We start from the raw sequence: 23,671 nt of genomic DNA, 5'->3' as shown, positions 1-23,671 counted from the left end.
GTAAAAGTCATTCTATACGGTTCCAAGAGTTACCCTAATACCTCTTGTACCCCTATATTCTATATCAATTCATTCCAGGAAGGAGGACAGCATGTCCTTCAGTGATGAGCTAACCTGCCACCATATACCTTCCTTCCCTCATGGCACTTCAGCATGGTAATAATTTCACTTTGGTTTGTGTTTATTAGCTTAGCTCTGGCTCCTGTGCTGGATCGTACATTCTGTGAGAGGTACCTATACGATGTTTATCATTGCTCCTTTGAGTCTTCACTTTTTAGGGAAATTTCTCCACGTAGTAATTAACAAATAGGTCTGGAATAAATGAAGAACAAAGAAACTGGGTTTTGGAAAAAAATGAAAAGTAGCGGGATATGAGCAAGCAAAGGGCAAATGATTATCTTCCTCATTATTTAGCTCGAGTTCCTCCTGGTGATAATGTCTACCTTCTCTGTCTACTGAATTGGAACTGGAGGTATTAGAAAGAGTGAGATTAAGAGTATCTAGTAGTGTTGTGTCTTTGAACATTTCTATTCCCTCTTTTGCATATCTCTTCATGGGCTAGGTTTTGGTGGGATAGTATATTTATGGGAAATCATTAATTGTGAGAATCACAATATAAAAGCTTTGCTTGATAAAAAATGTTTCAGCTGGGAAAACTTTCTTAGTGTGGGAACATTCCTAGGATTGCCCTTTCTGTATTTACTTGAATAGTATTTGATTGTATCAACTAGATCTTTTGTAAAGTACTTGCCAAAAAGTGAATCTCTGTTCATTTAAAAATCATCCATTTGTGTGCAGGGAAAATTGCCTGTCACATCTTGAAAGGATTATTTATGGTTTCTAAACATTCATCTTTTCCAACTCAGCTCATATATTGCCTTTACAAAATGGAAGTTTAATTCCATTAGAATGTTCTATTGTCCAATATATATACCTTACTAAAACATGATTACATTCAATTATTCCACTTGCTATATTAGAAAATGACAAAGTACATCAAGTAGTTTTTAACTTTTTACTGTAATACGTACTGGTGACTGTGACTAATGTTATTGATGATCACCTTAAAAGATAATCTCTAGGAACAGTAATATTTTGCACTGACCCAAGAAAAAATAGTTCATGGTAATGTAGAAAAGAGTAATAAGGGAAAAATGATTATATAATACACTCTCCAAGGATAAAGCCTTGCAAAGTGGAAAAAAGAAGGGTGGAGTTTAAATGACATCTCTTTGTATTTGAATCTTAGAAATAGTTTCTTTGTTTATGTTGAATTTTATTAAGTTTGATGTTAAACATATATGACATGAATAGAACATTGTATGAATATGGTTTTTTCTTTTGTAACTAAAAGTTCTGGAATTCTTTCATTCTTGACGTATGTTTCTGTATTAATGTGGTACTAGTTGGGGGTGAGGGACAGACTGAAATGTGACAAAATAGTCTCTAACATGCCTTGTATCTGAGAAATTATGACACAAAGGTGCAACCATTTTGAAGGGTACCTGTCAAATTGCAGGAATTGGCTCTGTCTTGCTGTTTGGCCAAATGCTTGCTTCATAGGAGGAGATGCCATCTGCTTGAGGCATTACTCACACTGAGGGGTACATGAACAGTAATTAAGAGGAGATGCAGCATAGGTTGTTAACAACAAAAAAAAGACTTTGAAACAATTTGACACTGCATGAACATATAATTAGGAAGGACACTCAGATGCTGAAGTTTGCAGGGAAATGTGTACATTAGGTATTCAAATCTGAATTTATTTTTAAAGACCAATTTGTATTTTTTTAGACAAGAACAGTCTGTAGGATTTTAAACATCTATGTCTTCCTTTCTCCTTGTCTTCTTCCACAACTGAGGGTAATTATTTTAGTGACATTGCTGTGTTTCTTGACCATGCCTTTGAATTGGAATCTGTGTGGTTCCCTATGGGTACTTTGCAGGAGGGAGCCTCTGGCGGAGGGGGAGGTTTGTGCCCTCAGCCTATCCACTGACAAGGGCTTATACAGATCATTGACAAGTAGGAATGAGATCACTGACTGAAAGTGTTTTGATCTTGTCTTTCCATTGTATTTTGAGAGCTACACCATGGAACTAATGCATCTTTCCTTCAGTTTCTGATGGTAGCTTCAAGGAAAGAATCATTTCCATCAGGGAAGAAGTTTTATTTTCAGGTAAAAGGTACAACAATGGCAAAATCTTGGAGTTATTGTAATATTTCTCAAACAGTGGCATGTTTTATTAAGATGTCATGATAACTCACCTGAACCTATAGGAGATTTTGGCAATTATTTCTCAATTATAATGACAGTAGAGATACAAAAAAATTTTGTGTCATATTTTTTTCCCAAGAACTAGCCTGTAAACTTCATGAGCAGGAACCATGACCCTTTTGTTCATCTGTGATTCTCCATAGCCTATAGTGTCCTCAATAAATACTTGTCTGTATAGTAGAGTGAGTAAAAAATAATCTACAAAATATATATTCTATATTTTATGTATCTATATGTATATATAGAGTCTATATTTCTACATATGTCTATCTAACCATGTGAGAATTATCTACATCTATAGATAAAAATCCCTAGAGAGATTCTTGAACTTAAACTTTACCAAGAGTTTTTCAAGAACAACTGAGCCAGGAGGGAGAACTATGTTCAGCTCATTATTGATGAAAGTATAAGAATATGCAAAGACCTTTAGTATAAGATTAGAGTTTCTCCTGTCTCTCGTTCTGGTGGGAACTGTTCATCCAAGCAGAAAAGGAAATAATTTTGACTGCTTCCTGAAAGGGTGCTTATAAACAAGCACTCATGGAAATCTTCAAATATCCACCTTTCAAATACCAGCATCCTTTTGTGTATCATCCTCCGGCTTACCCATAAGATATCCTGTGATGCCTACATCTTGCTTTAGGACATGAGTGAGTGTTTATAGAGTTGTAAAAAAGAGTACTTGCTATTAAATGAAACAATAAGGAAAAGTAGTACTTACTTTAGAAAAGATAGAGTATTTATGATATATAGTATGGTTTAGGGAGCAGATAGAAAATTCACTGATGTTTCAGCTGAAGGGCATCAGGAAGCAACACATCTGTAGATGTGAATCTGGATTGTAGAATAATAAGCTCAAGAGGTAACTATTAAGAACTGTGAAGAGACTGGGATTTCACCCTACTTTCAAACTGACAAGTTAGTCACGATTTCATGGATGCTGATGAATGGCCTTCTGGACTCTATTTTCCTGTTTAGAGGATTTGTGGTTAGCTTGGATAATTCTTTTGACTCTATTCCAATGAATCTGCAGATTAAAAAGGCATTGAGAGATTTGGTTCAGCTACATTAAATCTGGAGTGTAGCATGACCTCCTGGCAACATTTGGTAGCAATTCTTTATAGCCCTCTCTCACAATTGGATGGATGTTAGGGCTAGGGATCCAGCACCCTTTTTTTTTTTTTTTTTTTTTTTTTTTTGTGGAGGATTTAAAAAATTCCTCTTAATAGGATCCTAGCATCTATTGCTGGCTTAAAGATTTGAGGCATAGATAATCTGCTTTGACTCCTGCTTATCATTTTGGCTTTGAGTCCATTACAAATTTATAGAGATACCTATAATACATTTAAATTCATGTTCTTTCTCTTCTTATATTTTTGCCCTCCTCCCGGAGTAGAAAGGGTTAATAAATTGTGACATCACTACAACATCTTGACCAACTTACACACTTTAAGGTGATTTTAAAGCTGTGATTTTAGGCCCGTGTCATCTTCTCATCTCGTTTTATAATGCACATCAGCATTTCTTTGCCCATTGTACCTGTCAGATCAGCTGAGCAGTTCTAGTGATAGGAAAGTGTGGTGAAGGGTAGTTGTTTTGATGTTTCCATCCAGCTGTAGTGGATTAGCATGCATGTGCTTTAAAAAAATCACCTCAAGGAGAAAAATATTGTTACTACTTTTCCTCCCACAATTGGAAAGTTGAGCTGATTTTTATTTTTCATGTCTCCAAAATATATATTAGATTATACATGAGGTTACAGCGTTAGAACAATTCTTTTTGGGAAAGTATCTAGAAAGCAGATGGCTGTGAGTCCTACCCTTCTCATTCAGAGAAGGAATGAAGTAATCTTTTGAGGTGTCTCTCTGTCTTAATATGTTAGGTGTGAGATGAGGGCCGAATACTGATGCTCTTTACTACCACTCAGGGTAGATGCTGCTTTCTTCATGTAGTAATCTATTTACAAGAGAGTCTTTACCAGTTAGAGTTCAGCACCTAGAATAGGTCATAGCTCAATAATGAATGATACGTTCAGTTTCAGGCAATTTTGTCACCATCTTGAAAAATTTGGAGTCTATATCATTTATGTGTAAAGCACTTGTGGCATTAGTACATTTGTTTATTCTGGAATTTATTATTTTATCTAATTTTCATGGTTTCATGTTTGTTGAATTTCATTTTTTAAATAAACATTTAATACAGCATTAACTAGTATATTAGTGACCTATACTTGGTTTTATGACTATAGTGACATGTTTAACTACACATGACATATTCCCATCATCTAATTTTAAAGTAGACATCAGTCATTTACCACAAATTCTTTATCGCCTCAAAGAGACATTCTTAGTAACAATGTTGTCAAGGAAACACACTGAAACTGTTATATAAAAGAATGTCTTTTTGAGGAAAATCTTTCAAAATGATATTTCTGTGTTTTCCCAGATTGTGTGAAATTATAATTTACAAGCAATTCAATTTAAGCAAATAAATTATAAACAGTCTATGTAATGGTAAAGTTCTGGAAATATCTGCCAAATGCAGGCACTTTTGAGTTTGAAGTTTAAATAATTTGGTATTGCTGATACAGTGCAAAGACCTAATCAGGATGATATTTAAAAAAGATATGGTGTCTGATTCTCCTTTAGAACATATTGAATTTCAGCGAAATCTTCAAAATGCAAATGTCATAAGTTCTAGAAGAATTAAGAGATGATAATGTTCTGTATTTCCATGTTGACAGAACATCTGAGAGAGAGAAAAAAGGCAATGAATACCTCTGAAGATCTCCACTTCAAAGACCTTAGGAACTTAATAGGAAGCACCGTTAAATAGCAAGTACACATTATTAACGTGTTTAGGCAACCATGTGAGCAAACAGTAGTGGCAGATTAGAATGGTCACAGACTTCTGTCTTTAGCACTTGCTTGCTTTTAAAAATTTATCTTTTAGAATTTAAGGCTTAAGGAAGATATCCTGGAATATAGATCACATACATTTTGCTAAAAAGTACGCATTGACCTGCATTATGTAATAGGATATTTGAATTTGTGAGAACTGAAGAGATCCTCTAGCAGATGAGGAAATGTGCCAAGAAAGGCTAAGAAACTTGCCTCAAGTTACTTAGGAAGCAAGCCAGCAAGAGAACCCAGCTTCCTGCTTCTCAGTTTGGTGCTATTTCCATGATACTGTTGGCTGAAGGAACTTGGGTTACTGCTTTTTTTATGATTCTTTCCCATCCATTAGCACCACTGATCTTCAGCTGAAATGTCAATTCCACACAGCATTTTGGATGTTATTTAAGTCACTTCTTGTGAGATGAAAGAATAAAAAAATGTAAGAAGTCAAAAAAGATTTTTTTTTTTTTTTAAGAAACTGCATAGGAATTCTCAGTGGGCCTTTATGATACACCAGGGAGTAAAAGGCTTTCAAGTATAAGGGAAATGTAATAGTCCAAACAGATTTTGATATCAAAATTATGAAAAGGGATAAGTTCTGGCTGGAGGCAAAGTGAAAATAAAATGGTATTGTTACGTGGCTTTTGCTGAGAACATGAGCATCTTGACTGGCAATGTTGAGTTGACTCGTATAGTGAATACCCATGACTGATTGAAGAGTATTTACACTCTTGCCTTTTTCAAGGAAGCGAAGAGCTTGATTGCCTCTCGTCAACAATCAGTTTTGGTTAATAATCTTATACACTTGAAAAAACTGTATTATTTTTTTCCTTCAGCTATTTTTAAAGATTTTTTTTTTTTTTACTGCTTTCAGTTTTCAGCAAATTTACTAGTATGTGCCCACATATGATATTCTTTATAATTGTCCTGCTTCATGTCCAAAGTGCTTTTGGAATCTGTGACTTAATATGTTTTCATCAATTTTGACACATCTCAGCTAATATCTCTTCAAATATTCACGACTTGTTTCTACTTCGTTTTATCTTTCTTCTCTGGGCCTCCAAATACAGGCATGTAGTAGCTTTCCACCATATGCCGTTTGTTACTTACACATGTGTTTCTATATTTTCCATCATTTTTTTTCTTTTTTCCAGACTGTAGGTTGGATATGTTGTTCCTACCTATCTTGCAGGTCACTAATTCTCTCAGTAGCTATATTTTGTACTGTTGCAACTAGTAAACTGATTCTAAATTATCCATTTGGTTTATTTTTGTTATGCCTTTAGTTATTTGCTCTATTCTATTTACTTGATTATATTAAGACATTTATCTTTTTTTTTAAAAAAAGATTTTATTTATTTGACAGAGAGAGAGCACACAAGCAGGGGGTTGGGGCAGAGGGAGAAGCAGACTGCCCGCTGAGCAGGGAGCCCAATGTGAGGCTCCATTCCAGGACCCTGGGATCATGACCTGAGCCAAAGGAAGATGCCCAACCAACTGAGCCACTCGGGTGTCCCTAGACATATTTATCTTAATGCTCTTGTCTCATGATCCCCTGAGTGACTATTTCTGTAATATTTATTGGATATAATTTTAGGATTATGATAATGTTACCTTTTGCAGAAGAGAATTTATATGTGTTTCTGGTAGGTAGATAGGGACACTAGCAATTCCAGCTCAATTTAATACAATCAAGGGCTGAAATAATTCAATACTGGGCTTCAGTTCTTTTGAAAATTATTTCATTTCTAGTTCCTAATTATTCCTAGGATGTCAGACATAGCAGTCACAGCCCAGTGGATGGCTCACCAGACCACTCTTCCCTTCTCTACTCTTTGTTGATTCTTGATTTTCAGTTTTTGTTCTCTTAGCCTCATGAATGTACTAAAAGTTCAGTTTAGCCGCTCAGGCTTTCCTATTGAAATGGGCACACATGTCTAGGGCACAGCAGTTCTTAAGGTCTAGATCCTCAGTCTGGGTTTCCTGCTTTCCTTAGATCTTGTCCTCCTAAGTCTTCACTGCCTTAGGAGTTCCTTGATGCCATTACACAGGTTTTGTTGTATTTTGTCTGGCGTTTGTTTTCTTTCAGCAAAAAAATGGATTCAAAGTATCACTAGTCTTGAGAAGAGAGCCCCGCTGCCGAGGGTCAACGCCCGGCCCAATGGGGTGACGTACAGGTTCAGGACCCTGCGGAGCCTTGCCCGTCTCCAGTCTGCTCGCTCAGGCACGCCAAGGGCAGCCTTCGCGGGGTCCTCGTGGCCAGCCAAGATGGCGGCCCCCGCGGAGAAGGCTGCGGGAGGGCGGCGGATCCTGGCGCTGAGCCTGCGGAGTGTGTCCTGGGCTAACCCGGGGCGGTGGAGCCGCTGCGGTCCCGAATCCAAGCATCCAGGGATTGACCGGGAGTATTACCATTGGCAGAGTTGACTGAGGAAGAGAAGTATGAACCGGAACTCAGGAAGACTCAGCTTATCCGAGCTGCTCCAGCAGCGAAAACAAGCTCTGGGTGTGAAGGCCCCGTGATCAGTAAATTCACCAACATGGTGATGAAAGGAGGAAACAGAGTACTGGCCAGATCCCTCATGCTGCACTCTGGCAGCTGTGAAAAGGAAGCGGCTTGAGAAGGACCCTGCGGCTTCCGCAGAGGAACAGGCCACCATCGGACGCAACCCCCACGCCATCTTCCACCAAGCCCTGCAAGACTGTGAGCCCGTGGTAGGGCTGGTGCCCGTCCTCAGAGGGGCCGTTTTTATCCGGTCCCTGTGCCACTTGCCGATGGCGTCGTCGCTTCTTGGCCATGAAGTGGATGACCAAGGAGTGCAGGGAGAAGAAGCACCGGCGGATGCTGATGCCGGGGAAGTTGTCACACGAGACGCTGGAGGCTTTTCACAACCAGGGCCCCGTGATCAAGAAGAAGCGTGACCTGCACAAGATGGCCGAGCCAGCCGTGCCCTGGCTCGCTACCGCTGGTGGTAGACGCGCCCCACTGCCAGACATAATGGGAGCCACTATCCCAGTGAAAATCACCTGCCCGCTGCCTCGTTCCTTTTTAAGGGCAGGCCCGCCTGAGGGTGGAACAACATATTTATTATGCCTGTTAGTCCTCTGTTTGGGGGGGCTGGACGTGCCTTTCCTGCTCTGTCTCCTCACGAAGAGGAGACATCAATCTGGATTTCCCCCAGGAACTTAGGGCCTATCCATCTCTCTCTCTCTCTCTCTCTCTCTCTCAATTCAGGGTAGAACTTGGAATGATAGGAAAGGAAGCAGTTTTAATATTAGAAAAGATTTATTAGAAAATTCTCTCCCTGAACTGGTGTAGCGTGTGATATGGAAACTGCCATTTACTAAAATTGACTGGAAATACAAACAAAGTATCAGTAGTCCTCCATTACTAGAAGTGAACCTCCCAAAAATTTATCTTTGAAATTTGCCCGTTTTTATGTACTTGTAAAGTTCTCAATCTTTTTAACATCAAGATTTTTGGGGAATGAAGAAGCTATCATGCATGTATTTCTTTTTCTTTTTAACTAGCAATATGAAGCTACGACATAGAAAAAACAAGAGTACTTTTAAATCCTTTCAAGATTTACATGTAGAAATTCAGTAGAATCTGTTGGGAGTGTGGGAAATATAATATGCTATGTCTTTTCCATGATTCATTTAATACCAGAATTATTTCAGGGGATATCACATGTATTTCTTCCAGAAATTCAAGTAATATTTTTATTTCCTTATTAAATATTTATATTATGGGACATAATTGGTAATTATAGAGTTTTTCTTTTGCTAACATATTGTTGAATATTATATAGTGTTAATTAGAAGCCTATTAAGAATCAACTTTTATATAACTAAAACATCTCATTTCCAGTTTTCAGAAAAATACAAATGAAAACAAAAGCTATATGCTATTATAAATAATTTATTATTGTATATGGATATAACATATGCATACTTAGGTATATATATATATATATATATTTTTTTTTTTTTTTTTAATTTTACTTTAGGTTGACAAAATTGAATTACTCAGAATCCTTGGTCCATGGCACAATTTTGTTATTGACTTATATGGTCCTCATAATTAAGTTGGTAATTTATAATAATAAATTAACATCCATAAAGACACTATTTGACCTGAAAATTAGAACATTAACTAATACTTCTGTATATTTGTTTTTACCCTAACCTGTCTTTATTTTTGTCCTTCTGATGCACCCATAGTCCTGAGCATGTGTTTACTGTATATGTCTACATGATATATTGCTTTATTTTAGGTGTTTTAAAATTTTTTCTTGAGCCTTGACTCTTGAAAGAATATGCTGTTCATTGTCCTTTGGAACCCATTTCACTCAATATTATTCTAATATTATTATTTTTGCACAAGTTGGAGTTCACTTTTTTCACTAATACATAATATTTCCCTGTGAATTTACCACAATTTATATACTCATCTGTTGTGAGCATTGAATGTTTTTTTATAATATAATGAACAATCTCCTATGAAAATTTTTGACATCCTACCTTGTATATGGTTACAAGATCTTCACTGGTTTTATTTATAGTAGATTTTCTGGATTTATAATATATAAATGTTCATATTTTAAGAATATGATTGTGTTTGGCCAGCCTGTCATCATGGGCTGGTTAGGTGTGTTCCACTGGGTCTTGAGTGTGCTCTTGTTGGGTCCCTTGGCTGGCCCCTAGGTGGCAGGACTCTTGCTGCACCGTGGTAGAGGAGGGCTGGAGCCAGATCACAGAGCTGTTTCAAGGATAGTAGTCAGGTCCAAGGCCAGCAGGCCTATTACTGGTGGTATGGAGGGATGTGGTTCATCCAAGGTGCCTTAGCAGAAGGATTAATGGCAGGAGTGTGGACATGTGGGCCTAGACTTGAGTCTACAGGGTGATGGGAATGTTTCTGGTCTGCAGCCAGGGCCACAGTAGTGGTTCTGCCACTAGTGTATGAGCCTGCCTTCTCGTAGTGACACGATTCAGTCTTGGGCCAGAGTTATACAACCTCTTACTTGGATCCCATGGCTACTATAAAGGTGCTTTAAGGAAAAAGCTGCCAAATATTTGTTTTTGCCAGAGGATGTGGGCTGGGAACTTCCTGTTCTGCAATATTGCTGATGTCACTGCATAAGAAATCTTATTGATGCGTCTTATTGATGCTCTAATACTTATTTTGTTGGACTTTTTGATTTTTGGTTTTTGGTTGGATATAAAATGATACCTTACCATGGCTTAGATTTGTAGTCTGTGATTATTAATGAGATTGAGCAACTCTTTGGCCATATGTGTTTCCTCTTCTTTGAAATCCCTTTTCATGTCCCTTGCATTATTTCTTCCATTGGGTTATTTGCCCTTTTCTTATTGTTTTTTTTTTTTTCTTGGAATTTTAACTTGTATCATTGACACTAATCCTTGAGTTTTATGTTTACAATTGTTTTTTTCCCAGTGTTTTACTTTCTTGATATGTCATTTGATAAAAATTCTTATTTTAAGATAATCCTTATAGGATATGGACTTTTTTTTTTTTTTTTATGAAGGAATAATTTGTTCAGGCCACTGGGTAAAAATCGCTTCTCACTTGGATATTAGTTACAAAGAACCAGTATCTTTCTCTCCAACATTCACTTTCATTCTAATGACTCCAGAAATGGGTACAAACTAACCATAAATCTCCAATATTATTACTAAGCTAGTTGAATAGAAGGCTGACATTCCTGTTATCTCAGATCCATTGCTTATTCCTTATCTAAGCAAAAGAGGACTTTTCCTCTGTGTGAAAGCTCACATCAAAAGAGGCAGAGCTCCAGCATACATGCTTAATAGGCACTGGTGGGTGGAATAATTGTGCTGCTTTTGTTATTTCTCAGCCAGGTCTATAGATGGTTTGCAAAGGCAGCTAAGTCCACGTGGGCTACGAATAGCTAGTATGAATTTTATGCCTGGTGTACAAATGCATGGCTTGATCAGCTGCCTCCAGTTCCATTCCTATTTATGCGAACTGCATTCAGCACCAAGAGAAGGCAGTGTGGAGCAGCTATGCAGTGTGGAGCAATTATGCTGAGAATCATGTGGGCTATGCACTAAGTGCTTTTTCCTCCCATTCCACTTTGCGGACTCCTCTGGGCACCAAAAGTGCTAATTATAATAACTCTGACAATTTTTTTTTTTAATTTCAGAGATCTAGATTTTGGTTTTACCCTTAGGAGGTTGGAGAAATATACTCAAGAACAAAAAGAATGGATAATCTTAGTCTACAGTGAATAGTGCAAAAAGGTAACAATGTTATTGTGGATCCTTCGAAAGAAGGAATTGAAATAGGTTGGACCTTAAACATTTGCCTTCTGGAATGGTCTTATTTATAAATTGAGGAGAATATCTCAGTTTAAAAATATGCTTTGGGTTTATTATTAGAGCAGGAATTTTGGGAAGAGTGAAAGAAAAGGAAAATAAAGTAGAACAGGCAAATTAAATTGGAGACAGAAGAGACACGTGTTCTTAGGAGAATGATTGAAATCTTAGAGGTCTGACTGACTAAATACAACAAATTAAAGAAAAGAAATACCACTTAATTGCTTTTGAAAGTGAGACTATAAAAAGGGATTTTTTTTCTTCAATTGTTCTAGGGTGGAGAGGGTGACTGGGGCCTCACGAAATGTAGCTGGAGCATAGTATCAGGATCATAGAGAGTAAATTGAAATCATTATGTTGAGGGACCCCAGATCTAACAAACTCTTGGAAAATGTCCTCTTAAAGTTGTAAACAGGGAGTCTTTAATAAGGACTAACCATATGGAGACAGAATACTTGGACAGATTTGAAAGAGATTGAAAGAAAAAAATCAGCCTTAAAAAAAAGAAGTACTTAACTTTCAGTGGAAATAGAGATAATGCCTCTCTCTCTCTCTCTCTGTCTCTCTGTCTCTCTCTCTCTCCCATCTCTCTCAAAATTTAGTGAATAAGTCCTTGAAGGCAAGGTATGTGGGAGATTATGCCCACTGAAAAGGGAAGACAGTGATAGCTCTACTCCAGCCTGGTTTCCTTGCTTGTCTGATGGGACTGTGATTGGGATGACTTCGCTTGAGGGGGGAATGGGGGAGGGGGGAGGTCGACAAGGCTTGTTCCAACAGTGGATGTTTTTGGCATCACCAGAACTCATTGACTGTATGTCTCTCATGGTAAGGCACCTTAGAGGACAAGACTAGGAGAAACTTGTGTCAGAAAAGTGGATAATTCAAGTGAATTCAAGTGAATACTTGGACCATGGGCAAGTAATTGATGAGCTAGGAGTCTGCTGCACTAGAAATTAAATTTTTCTGCATTTACTCTCCTTTCCTCACATAGCACTGAAACTTTTCTACAGTCTTTGGGATGTGCTGGTTTCTGGGGACATTTAACATTTTTTCCTGGGGTAATCACTTTGGAGGTAGGATTATATTGTTTTTTCATTATGACTCCAAAACTTTGATCTGCTCTATTAACTTTTTGTGCTTTGTCAGTGCTGGGCCTTAGGCAAAAGAATTTCAGTCCTAATATCTTGAAGGGACTATACTCATGACCATGGAACATAGCTTAGACTACCACTTGACTAGTTAGGATTTTTCTAAATACAGGAACTTCCTAAGAAAAATAGATTCTTTTATAATTATTATTATTTGAAGATATTTGAAGATTTATGTATTTATTTGAGAGAGAGCAAGAGAGCATGCAGGAACAGGAGGAGGGGCAAAAGTAGGTAAAATGAAGGAATAACAGATCATGTGCTCATGTGGATGGTGGAGATAGTTGGGGGGGCGGGGGTTGGAGGATTGCATCAACTGGAGAACATTGGTAAGTGGAGATTTGTTACACATACCAGCAGGCTGTAGCTATAGAGGGATGATCAGATCTTATTTTTAAGAGAAAACAGAAATAAGTATTTCTATAGCAAATTTCTTAGTTTTTAAATGTTTCATTGAGAGGGAAAAGCTTTCTCTCTTAGACTCTTAAAACACGTCTGTAGACTGATTGTGGTTTGTGCACTGTCATAATGGAACTAATATTTTTTCTCAGCATATTGGGGACCTGCCCCCCAATGCACTTAGATTTGAGGTTTTTTTTAATCAGGAATTTACTTTATCCCAATTGGCTAAGATAGTTCAGTTTCCTGTTTGCTGTATTTAAACTTCTGCTCTACCTCTTTTATTACCACTGATTTAAGAATTTATCATATACTGCCCTAGACCAAATGTAGAGTTTATGACTCCAGTGTTCATGGGACTTGATTAGATCCAAGGAAGCACATATGGTGAAATGTGCCATCTCGACGTTTTGTCAATTATGCCAGTGTACTTGTGCCAAGGAAAGTGATTTCTCCCTCCTAAAGACATATGAGCCAGAAAGAAGTTCTTTGATTTCTTGTTTTATGTGACATTCTGTCTGCAATTAGCAGGCTTCCAGATGTTCATGAATTTTATATTCAACTTATATAGTCATTTATGTTTCCCACCAGAAAGCAGAGTGGTTTATGTTCCAGAAACTCAATTGAAAAACATTTCTTCTAACTTGAACTTGAAGCAACTAAATATTTCATGGTGTAACTTCTAATTATAAATGTTCTGTGAGATTAGAGGACTTTTATTTTTATCTGGATAGTTTGAATTTCACCCACACTCATTGAACAAACATTTGAAAATATTTCCTTCAGTTTGGAGCTACTTGGATCTTTTTTTTTTTTTTTTCCATTGATAGGATTCTTCTGCTCGACTCCTAGAACTGCATTTGAAACTTCTAATCTCATTTCAAAAATCACATTTGTTCTGTTATAATTATATATTCTACTTTTTCATAGGCTGTGAGATTTTTGAGAGGACTTTGCAACACTTATGTAGTGTTTGTTAGTACTAAATCATTCTTGAGATTCAGAGAACAGTTATCTATAAATCAATTGTTCTAAATGATTTCCCTTTTTAAGAACCCCACACTATCACTGTTATCCATTATTAAAACATGGAAGTGTCTCTTAAGTTACCTGTAAAACTGAAACCAGAATTACCATGCTTGTTCTAAGCAGGAATCAATTTGGCATGGAATCCGGTTGGATTAAGGTAGGGAAGCAGCCAGATTTACCACATTCTTAATAAACAAAAGAAGTTTCTTCTAAAATCAGTTTTTTTTTAGATGTGCAGCTATTCTAGGGTACCAAAAATAAAAAACACTGTGTATGTAACTAAGTTCAGAATGCGTAGTCTTAACTTTTGGAGGTGTCACAGTGATAGCTTGATTTTTTTTCAAAAGTGATTTTACAATATTCTTCAAGGGATGAAGAACAATTATTTTTTAAAGATTTTATTTATTTATTCATGAGAGAGAGAGAGAAAGAGAGAGAGAGGCAGAGACACAGGCAGAGGGAGAAGCAGGCTCCATGCCGGGAGCCTGAAGTGGGACTCGATCCCGGGACTCCAGGATCATGCCCTGGGCTGAAGGCAGATGCTCAACTGCTTAGCCACCCAGGCTGCCCAAGAACATTTTTTTAATATAGAATGTTTCTTTTGAAGAAAGTAATGAGCATATTTTTCCTTATATCAAATAAAATCTACCTTTTCCCATTTTGTTCATTAGTGCTAGTTCTTCCCTTTAGAATAGCAGAAGATTAAATTTAATTCTTTACATATTCTTTCAATGTCTTACCTTGGTCTTTCTCTTTTTCCTCCTCTCCCCCTTCCCCAACCCTCCTCCTTTTTATCCGTGTCCTTCATTTTTCTTCTTCTAAAATGGCTTTATTGAGGTATAATATACATACCATAAAATTCTTCCACTGTCAGTATACATTATAATTTGGAATATGTTCATTGGAGTTGGATAATCATCATCACAGTCCAGTTTTAGAATATTTTCATCATCCCTAAAAGTTCCTGTGCTTGTTTGTAGTCAGTCCCTAGCCCTAGGGCAATCACTGATGTGCTTTCTCTGTATATAGATTTGCCTGTTAAGGGGTTTCATATAAATAGTATCATATAATATGAAATCTTCTGTGCCTGGCTTCTTTCAATTAATATAATGATTTTGAGATTCATTCATGTTGTAGAATGTATTAGTAGTTTCTTTTTAATGCTGAATAGTATTTTATTGTACAGCTGTTTCGCATTCCTTTTATCTGCTCACTCATTGATGGGCATTTGGATTATTTCCAGTGTTTGGTTATTTTGAATAATACTTCTATGAATATTCATGTTCAAGTCTTCATGTAGACATATGTTTTCATTTCTCTTGAGTAGATACTTGGGGGTGGGGTTACTGCATTGTATGGTAAGTATGTGATTAACTTTTCAAGATTCTGACAAATGTTACCATTTTGTGATGTTCCATTTTATATCCAACCAGAATGTTATGAATGTCACAGTTGTCTCCTCAGCTTTGCCAATGCTTAGAATTGTCAGTCTTTTTTATTATACCCTTCTTATTGTGGTTTCAGTTTGCATTTCTCTAATGACTAATGATGTTGAATGCCTTTTCATGTATTTATTAGTCATTTATATATCTTCTCCAGTGAAATGTATTGCCTACTTTTAAACTGTGTTGTCTTCTTATAATTTATTTGGTAAGGGTTCTTTATATTTCTTGGATATGAGTTCGTTGTTAGATACATGATGTGCAAATATTTTCTTCCAGGCTGCTTTGTTACTTCAATTTCCTAGTCTCTTGAAGAGTGTGTATAATTTTGATGAAATTCAATTTATAATTTAATAGTGACTTTGTAGTAAGTTTTGAAATTGGGTAATGTAAATCTTCCAATTTTGTTTTGCTCTTTAAAAGCTGTTTTGACTATTTTAAGTCCTTTTCATTTTCATATAAATTTTAGGGTCAGCTTGTAAATTTCTGCAAAGAAGTCTGCTGGGATTTTGATAGATCAATTTGAGGAGAATTGTCATATTAACAATAGTAAATCTCCAATCGGTAAATGGGGAATGTCTCTCCATTTAACTAGATCATCTTTGACTTCTTGCAATTAAAGATGTGGTTTCAGTGTACAGCCCTATATTTCCATTGTTGAATGTATCACTCAGCATTTTATTCCTTTTGATGCTATTATGAAGGGAATTGTTATCTCAATTTCAATTTCCAGTTGTCAGTTGATAGTATGTAGAAATATGACTTAGTCTTTAGTTGAAATTGATTTGTATTTTTCTAGTTATATCAGTTGTCAAAGTAGGATGAGGGAAAAAGCCTGAGCTGTGTTCTGGGTTTCCTTTCCCCATTGAATAGCCTTGAAAGGTCTATCTCAAGAGTGTTGAATATTGTTGAGCATTTGAGTTACTTGTGTTCAGAAAATATAAGTATTATATTTGAAAATTATATTCTTGTTAGAATATAATGTTTGACCCTTGTTAGAAGGATCAAGAGTCAGTCTGTTAAGCTTGATGAACATCTCCCAGTCTTGATTAAGGTGATAAATCAGAGAGGTTATTGAACAGGATATCCATTCATTAAAAAACTAGGAACCCTGAGGATCCTGTATACAAGCCATCATTCAGCAACCCAGAGAGTGATGAAAATTTACTACCTTTCAGTGGTTAGTGAGATGTTACTGTGACTCTGTGTAAGCAGTCTCTTTGTGACACTCCGTGACCTGCCTGCTTCCTATGGCCCTGTCATTTCCCTAGGAAGGAAGACTAGCCTATGTATCACATACTTCCTCATTCCCTTCATCAGCTGCAGGATACCTTGCCCTTAAGTGACCAGATAGTTAACTCTCTCCTAAAATTTGTTTTTATTTCTTATTACATTTAATAAGATTATTGTTTTTCTACTGGAGTTCCTAAATTATTCAGTTTTTTTAAGAGGGAAAATAAGATCTTTTGTTCCCTGCCCTCCTCTGTTGAATCTGGAAGAATCTTTGCATATTATTAGAGATTAAATTTGGCCACATACAAAAGCTTGGGTATAATGGTTTAATAAAGGCTGGATCAGTTGCTACCTACCTATCCATCTACTTATCTGTCTTCATTAAGAAGTCTGGATATTTTGGCTAGTTAGGAAGTCATCAAGGAGTTATAACTCCTTGTAGCTGCTGTTCCACCCTCTTTAGTATATGGCTCTATCTCTATGGCTGCAGTGTCCTCAGGCATAGTGCCCATTTTTCCTAGTTGGAAGAATGAGAGAGTGTAAGGGGCCAAGGAAACATGCCAAGTCTGCCTCTTTCATCACACTTCCTGGTGAAACTTCTCATATGTCAGATTTGTGTCACTTGGCCAATCCTAGCTACCTGGGAGTCTGGAAAGTTGAGTAGTTTAAAGCTGGACATGTTCTCAGTCAGAAAAAAAAAATGTGCTCCAGTTGGTAAATGTGATAACTATTACCAGTGGTTACCATATATGATTCTTCTGCCCTTCTGGGTATTGTGAAACCTGTACTCCTCAGCCTCCTTTCCATATGATCTGTTATGGCCAATGAAATGTAAACAAAAGTGACATAGGTCACTCATAAATGAGAAAGTCAAAAATTCAATTAAGAGGCTCCTGGCTGACTCAGTCAGTAGAATGTATGACTCTTGTTCCTGGGGTTGTGAGTTCCAGGCCCGTCTTGGTCCCAGCTCTTGTTTAAAAGAAAATCATTTAAGTTTCTTCAGTCTTGCCTTACCTGCCAGGGTCATCCAGAGACTGTGTTTCAGACAGTATGCCTGCAAGAGTGTGGAGCCTTTTCAGCCTGGTCCCCTTTGCCCATCCACAGGCATATAGTATGAACAAGAAAGGAACTTTTGTTAAACTGAGATTTGTGGTCTGTTATTGCAACACAGCATAATCTATTCTAATTAATGTACTAAAGAAAAGGGGTTAATATACATTGGCCAGGCAACTAGCTGGATCTGCCACACTCTTCCACAGAGCCTTCTGAATCCCAGAGCTATGGTGGCCATCACTTTCTTTTCTAACTTTTTAAATTATATTATGGCCAAATATTAAATATATACAAAGCCAGAAAGAATGATATAATAGCTCTATGTATCCACCAGTCTATGACAATCTTGTTTATTTTTACTCCTACCCTCCTCTCCCCACCCAGATTATATTTAATCAAATCCTAGTCATCACATAATTTCATGTATAAATGTTTAAGTATATGTCTCTTTGAGATAAATATGTTTAATTTAGCCATAATACTATTTTCACAGCTAAGAAATTAACGGTAATTCCTTAGTACTATCAAATAGTGTTCACATTTTACCTATTGTTTTATAGAGGAATTTTTTTTTACAATTTATTTATTCAAATTGGGATCCACATAAAGTTTATAATTGTGATTGTATGATACATCTTTGAATTATCTATTAAAAAAGAGATTACGGAATCCCTGGGTGGCTTAGCGATTTAGCACCTGCCTTTGGCCCAGGATGTGATCCTGGAGTCCTGGGATTGAGTCCCACATCAGGCTCCCTGCATGGAGCCTGCTTCTCCCTCTGTCTGTGTCTCTGCCTCTCTGTCTCTCTGTGTCTTTCATGAATAAATAAATAAAATCTTAAAAAAAAAAAGAGAGAGAGAGAGATATTAATCTGGCTGTTTCCCCCTCTGCTTCTAAAAACCTTGTCTTTTTTTTTTTTTTTGGAGAGTTTCCTGAGGTTTGGATGTTGCCATGTGCCCCCCATAGTGTCTGTTAAATGTATTAATATGTCCATTGAATTTCCTGCCTGTTGTTAAGTAGATTTAGAGACTTGATCAGATTGAAACTAATTAATTAATTGGCAGGAGCACTTCATAGGTATACTTTTATCAGCAGGCACATAGTATCTGCTTGTGTCTACCTAGCACCCTCCCCCTTTTTAAATGTTTGAACAGCCTAAAAATAGCTTCTCTTCTTGACAGTGGGGATGTATGAAGCTTTTGGTAAGATTCTGATTGTGTTGGCACGGCCATCTTCTCAATTTCAGCACAACTGAACTCTGTTTTATCAACCTTCCTGGAGTATAATTTACATAAATAAAAATCATCCATTTTAATTGAACAGTTTGATAAGTTTTGACAAATGTATACATTCATGTAGCTATCCCTACAACTGAGGCGTAGAACAGTTTTATCATCCCCAAGTCCCTTGTTCTCTTCCAAGGCAATTTCTTCTTCCTGACTCTATCCAACTAGTGATCTACTTTCTGTCACTATAGATTAAAATTTCATATAGACAGTCCAGAATTTCATAAAAATGGAATTATGTGGTATGTATTCTTTTGTGACTTTTTTTGTTCAAAGCAATGCCTGTAAGTTTCATCCATGCTGTTGGGTACATAAGCAGTTTGTTCCTTTTTATACTTGAATAGAACTCTGTTGTTCAGCCACACCAAAATTGTTTATCCATTCACAAGTCAATGGACATGTGAATTGTTTCAGTGTTTTGGCTATGAAAAAATTGTTATAAAAATTCCTTTTCAAGTCTCTGAATGAATGTATGTTTTCATTCTATAGTGTAAATCCTAGAAGTGAAAAATAGCTGGGTGATAGTATTGGCATATATTCAACTCTACAAAAATGCGAATAGTTTTCTAAAATTATAGTTGAGAAGTGTTATATTTCCATCAGAAATGTATGATAGTTCCATTGCTTCACATTTTTGCTAACATCTGGTATGTCACTCCTTTTAATTTGGCCATCTAATGGGCATATAGTGGTATCTTATTTTGACTTTAATACTTGTTTCCTTGATGACTTATGATATTGACCATTTTTTCCAAGTGTTTACAGGGGGTTTTTTTTTTGTTTTGTTTTGTTTTAAATTATATCTTTCTTTATTCTATCTATCTACCTACCTACCTACCTATGAATCATCATTTATTTACTTGTACTGAGGGAGAGAAAGCAATGGCTGGACCCATCTGGGAGGATTTTCCTTGATGCTCCAAATGATTCCTAAGTGCTCTGTCCTCCAGACAATTGGAATTTGAATGATTTTCTGTTGTGTATGAGCTCTGGGCGTTATTTATCTTGCAAGTCTTTGGTTGTTTTTTTACCTGCCTCATGAAATTTAGTCCTGCACTTCTGTATACATATACCACTGAGCCCTCAGCAGCTTCCCCTGGATTGTGTGGGGCCTGAGCTGCTCTGCTTGCACCAGCTTGCTCCCAATGGTGTGTCCAGTGGGAGTCTTAGCAGGTGGATGCTCAGAATCACTGACAGCAGCTGGACTTGGAAATTCTCAATGAGTCCTGTGACTGTCCTCGTAGAATGGCCAAGTTTCTAGAAAACGGAAGTTGAAACAGATACAGAGATGTAAGCCTCTGTGATCAGTCATATTAAACTGCAGAATGCTGAAAATGATTATATTAATGCCAGTTTAGTTGCCATAGAAGAGGTGCAGCGGAGTTACATCTTAACACAAAGGCCACTTCCTAATACAGGCTGCCATGTCTGGCCCATGTTTTGGCAGCAGAAGACCAAAGCAGTTGTCATGTTAAACTGAGTTGCGGAGAAGGAATCTATTATATGTACACAGTACTGGCCCATAAAAGATGATCAAGAGGAGCTGTTTAAAGAAACAGGATTCAGAACATAGTTCTTGTTAGAAGATGTGAAGTCATATATAGTATATCTACAGCAATTAGAAAACATCAAGAAACGGGAAAGAACTTTCTAAGGCAGAGTGTCTTACTTTTGATCATTCACCAACCAAAATAATGGCTGAAAAATACACTGGGGATGGGATAGGCCTAGAAGAAGGAAAACTAGCAGCTGACTGCTCTACAGACTACCTTCTAAAATACAGAATGCTATGGAGGAGAACTGCCAGAGTGTTCGATGGCAGCATATTCGAGAGGACAGAAAAGCTAACATGGCTCAGGAGGTGCAGCGGTTGAAACAGTCTAGATGAGAGTGAATGAGAAAGGAAAAGTTTTCTCAATTTTAAGAAGAAAGATAAGCAAAGAAACAAAAATTTCTCCAAAAAACATCTTTGAAGGAAAATTCTCTTTATTGGCAGAGTGAGGCCAAGATTGACAGGCACTTAAATATTCGCGACTTGAGGATATACTGCAGCTGCATACATTTTGAACTGTTAATGTGTAAGACCTGAGGCTCACTCCAGAAATTGAAGTGAGGCTTGATAAACTTGTAGATTGCTTCACATTTGTCTCCTTGCAGATTAAACTTTACATCTGGGGGACAAAGAGCAGCACCAGTAGAAGACTTCACAGAACCCTCTCAGTTGATGTACTGTGAAGTTTTTAATGCGTGTATGAGATGTAGGAAGATGTAAAAGAGATAAATTCAGAGAGACTACTTTGTATTGTACTGCCATTCCTACTGTATTTTTATCCTTTTTGGCAGCATTATTTTTATTAAATAGAAAAAAACCCAAATTAGTCCTCAGCTCATATTTGAAAGGAATTTATGCACCTTTCTAGATGACTTCTACATCATTTTTCTTCATATTCCTCCTCTCAACCCTTCCTTCCATCTCCCCTCCCCCACCTCTTACCTCCTCTTCCTTCTTCTTCTTTTTTTTTTTAAATTTTATTCATGAGAGACACAGAGAGAGGCAGAGACATAGGCAGAGGGAGAAGCAGGTTCCCTGCTGGGAGCCCAGTGTGGGACTCGGATCACAACCTGAGTCCAAGGTAGATGCTCAACCACTGAGCCACCCAAGTGCCCTCCTGTTCCTTCTTTCTTAGTTTCCTTCTCTGATTCCAACTTCCAGTCACCTTATTCTCCCCAAACTCTGATCTTTGTTCCTTCAGATTTACAAGCTTTTTTTGCTCTAGTTTGTATTCTCTTTCATGATCCAGAAAATTCTACCAGGCAGTTGTCTTATATATTTTGCCCAGTTCTTAGTTGTTTACGGTATGAAGGTAAGTATGTTTCTTGTTACTCCAAATGGTCAATAGAAAAACATCCTATGACTCCTTTTTACGTATACTTAAGCTTTCTATACTCAGATGAACCCTCAAAAGTTTACAGAATTTGCTTGTTCTAATTTTTTCCTTTAACTTTACCTATAGTAAGTGTTCCTATTCTTCATTTTTCTTCTTTTGGCTTTGCCCAATCTTTTCTCCACTTATTTTTGCAGAATTCTGGAATCCTTCTTTTCTGAAGAAATAAACAGACTCTAGCATGAACCCCTTCAGTTTTATTCCACTGTCCCTGTATGTCTATTAAGACATCCTGTTTCATATGTTAAAGTGTGTGATCTTTTATGACCAATATTTGTGAATTTTATTTTTTTAACTGTTAGACCATATTCACGGAATCACATTTTCCTTACTGTACTCTTCCATTTTCTCAGTCCTTGTATCCTAACATTTCTTCCATCTATTGCCATGTCTTTATCTTACCATTTAGAATTAATGTAATTATCTTGTCATAGATTTTCACCTGGCTATTTGATTGCCAGTTTTCTTCTTGGAGCCAGCACATTTATGAACAATCCTCAGGGTAACAGTTACTGTAGCTAGATCCATCTACTGAGTCTCTTTTTAAAAAACATTTTCACTACTTACTCCTTCCAATATTCTAGGAATAATTAGGTTAGTACTACTAATTTTCAGCCTAATTGTCATTTTGGGCCAGATAATTCTTAGTGGAGAGAGTGGAGAGGTTGTTCTGTGTACTGTAGGATGTTTAGCAGCATCGATGGCCTCCACCCACCAGAGACAAGAAACATGTGACTCCTACCCCTCAGTTATTTCAGAATGTCTCCAGACATTGTTACATATATCCTGAGAAGGAAAATCAGCTTTACAGCCTTAGTTGAAAACCACTCACTTAGAACAACTTTCCCTGACTTTCTTTCTTTCTTTCTTTCTTTCTTTCTTTCTTTTTCTTTTTCTTTCTTTCTTTTCTTTTTCTTTCTTTCTTTCTTTCTTTCTTTCTCTCTTTTTCTTTCTTTTTTAAATATTTTCTTTATTTTTTAAAAAAAGAGAGAGAATGAAAGCACAAGCAGAGGGAGAAGATGACTCCCCACAGAGCAGGGAGCCTGATGTGGGGCTCAATCACAGGACTCGGGAAACAGGACTTGAGCTGAAGGCAGAGGCTTAACCAATTGAGCCACCTAGGCATCCCAAGAAAATGTTTTCTTAGACTCAGTTTTCCCAACTGTAAAATGAAGATAATGAAACATATGTTCCAGGGCTATTTTGGGGAATCAAGGTGATGCATGAAAGTTTTTAGCATTGTGTCTGCTCAGAAAATGTTTGCAATTATCATAATAATTATTGGCTTTTCTATCAATACACTGCTCTCCTCTTCTTACATCTCAGATATTACTTTATTATGGGTATATCTATAATGTACCTTATTAATTGTAATATTCCTTATCATCAGTTTAATTAATTTATCTAATTTATTATAGCATATACATTTTACCTTGCATTTCTTATACTAACTTCTTTTTAAGTTTCCTTTTCCTACAAAAACATTGATCTTTGATACTATATCCTCTTGAGACTGTTGTCTTTTCTTCTTCCCTTTACATTAAATTAATTTTAAAAAGATGAATCTACATTTATTGTCATAAATCTTGCTTATATCCTTTTGTCT

General features: G+C 36.8%; 1 pseudogene; it reads left to right on the top strand.

The window, feature by feature from the left end:
• Positions 1-9,010, top strand: part of LOC121495250 — a 28,747-nt pseudogene extending 19,737 nt beyond the window's left edge.
• The last annotated feature ends 14,661 nt before the right edge of the window (positions 9,011-23,671 follow it).

The sequence above is a fragment of the Vulpes lagopus genome, chromosome 7 (genome assembly GCF_018345385.1).
Source record: "Vulpes lagopus strain Blue_001 chromosome 7, ASM1834538v1, whole genome shotgun sequence".
Lineage (NCBI taxonomy): Eukaryota > Metazoa > Chordata > Mammalia > Carnivora > Canidae > Vulpes > Vulpes lagopus.
The sequence above is the reverse complement of the archived record's forward strand: the minus strand, read 5'-3'. Positions and strand labels throughout refer to the sequence as shown.